Source organism: Suricata suricatta, chromosome 10, assembly GCF_006229205.1.
Source record: "Suricata suricatta isolate VVHF042 chromosome 10, meerkat_22Aug2017_6uvM2_HiC, whole genome shotgun sequence".
NCBI classification, from domain to species: domain Eukaryota; kingdom Metazoa; phylum Chordata; class Mammalia; order Carnivora; family Herpestidae; genus Suricata; species Suricata suricatta.
The window spans coordinates 64,858,223-64,860,888 of NC_043709.1; positions in this window are offsets into that span (position 1 = coordinate 64,858,223).

The window sequence follows — 2,666 nt, forward strand, 5'->3', positions numbered from 1 at the left end:
GCGGCTGTGAGAAGAACACTGGGGAAATATCTCTAATGTAGTGAACAAAGACATAGTTACTAAGCAAAAATCACAAAGACCCTGTTCTTTTGTTCTGTGTTCTTCTTTAGTTCCCACCTCTTCCCACACACAGTGTCAGATAATTTGGAAGAAATATTCCAGAGCTTGTCTGAACAGAGCTTACCTGTTCTTCAAAGGCGGCAGTTCTTGATTTGGGCTCCTCATTCGGAAAGTCTGCTCTGTTGGTTGAAGAGAACGTGAAAACAATTTTCCACGAAACAGAGCAATAAGACAAAATAATTAGGTTGAAAAGATACAGTGATCATTTCAGGAGATTTAGGATCTGACTGAGGAGTTGCAGAAAGAATTAAAAATACGGGAGGAATGGGCCACCATTCCTGACTGGGTAACTCGGTCCGATAAGCATCTGACTCTTAATTTAGGCTCAGGTCGTGAGTGCATGAGCTCATGAATAGAGCCCTCTGTCGGGATTTTCTCTCTCCCTGACAGAGCAGAGCCTGCTTGGGATTCTCTCTCTCCCTCTGGCTCTACTCCTCCCGTACTCATAGTCATTCTCTCTCTCTAAAAAAATAAAGAAAGAAATAAAGAACAAGGGAGGAATTTATTAAACAGAAGTTAACTTTTACAAATCCCAACTTTTAAGTTTTTTTCCCATAATATTTTATTGTCAAATTGGTTTCCATACAACACCCAGTGCTCTTCCCCTCAAGTGCCCTCCACCATCACCACCACCTCTCTTCCCCCCTCCCCCTTCCCCCTCAACCCTCAGTTCATTCTCAGCATTCAATAGTCTCTCAAGTTTTGCATCCCTCTCTCTCCCCAACTCTCTCTCCCTCCTCCGCTCCCCCTGGTTCTCCATTAGGTCTCTCTTGTTAAACTTGTGTAAAAAGAATAAAAACTCCTATGCTGACACTACAGTAAAAACTCTATGTAGATTAGTATGAACATGAGAACACTATATACTAAAGTTGCAAAATATTACCAGCGCAACTATTATCTTAATCTATCCTTCTATTAATTCATTAATAAATAAGAAAAAAATTAAGTTTCTGAAAGCTCATATCCAACATTAAAAAATAACAAAACCAAACATAAGAAAAGGAGGATAAAGGAACAAATTAATAAGTCAAAAAACAGAAAAACAGAATTGAGAAACAAATCCAGGCTCATCATTCAAAAAGATCTATAAAATTTGGAGCAACTGGGTAGCTCAGTCAGTTAAGTGTCCAAGTCTTGATTTCAGCTCAGGTCATGAACTCACAGCTTGTGAGTTAGAGTCCCACTACTAGTGCAGAGCCTACATGGGATTCTCTCTCCCTGCCCCTCCCTTGTTTTCTCTCCCCTCTCTCTCTCTCTCTCTCTCTCTCTCACACACACACACACACACACACACACACACACACCCAACACACACACACACACACACACAAATTAAACTAAAAAAAATTTTAAGATCTATAAAATCTATAGGATGTATAAAATTTGATATAACTCGTTTCATACATTTATTAAAAAAGAAACCAATAATACAATATTGAAATAAAGGATAAAAATTTTAAGGATATACTAAAATTCATCCCAATAAATTTGTAAAACAGCCTTTTGTTTAATTTTATGGAATATGCAATTCAAGAAAAAGAAAATCAAGCCATTAGATGTATACAAAAAAGTCAAAGAATTATCTCAAATGGGCAACAAGCAGGGATAGTTTTTCAGATGAGTCCAAACTTCAATGTTAAATGCATTTTTTAGAGTACAAAATAATGTGGAAAATTGTCAATGCACTTTCAGAGCTAAAGTACTGATTCAAAACCTAAAAAATTATCATCCTCTGGAGTGCCGGGGTGGCTCAGTGAGTTAAGTGTTCAACTCTTGATTTCAACTCAGGTCATGATCTCATGGTTCACGAGATCAAGTCCTGCATCTGGCTCTTAGGGAGCAAAATGATGTCTGCTTGGGATTCTCTCTTTCTCTCCCTCTCTCTCTGCCCCTCCCCTGCTTGTTCTCTCTCTCTCTCAAAATAAATAAATAAAAACTTTAAAAAATTTTAATTATCATCCCCTAATGAATATAGAGAAAAGTTCTAAATGAAATACTAATCCATTGAATCCAAAAGTATACTGAAAGGATAGCAATCTAAATAATAATTAAAACCAAATAAACTTTGCTATTGGTTTGACCCTTCAAATCAACAGGTTAGAATGAGAATAATCATATTCCAACCTAATAGTTTCTTTATTTTTTTAATATTTTATTTTATGAACAAATCAAGAGACTATAGATGCTGGCGAGGATGTAGAGAAACAGGCACCCTCCTACACTGTTGGTGGGAATGTAAACTGGTGCAGCCACTCTGGAAAACAGTATAGAGGTTCCTCAAAAAACTATCGATAGAACTCCCCTATGACCCAGCAATAGCACTGCTAGGGATTTACCCAAAGGATACAGAAGTGCTGATGCATAGGACCACATATACTCCAATGTTCATAACGGCACTTTCTACAATAGCCAAATCATGGAAAGAGCTTAAATGTCCATCACCTGATGAATGGATCAAGAAGATGTGGTATATATATACAATGAAGCACTACATGGCAATGAGAAAGAACGAAATATGGACATTTGTAACAAAGTGGATGGACCTC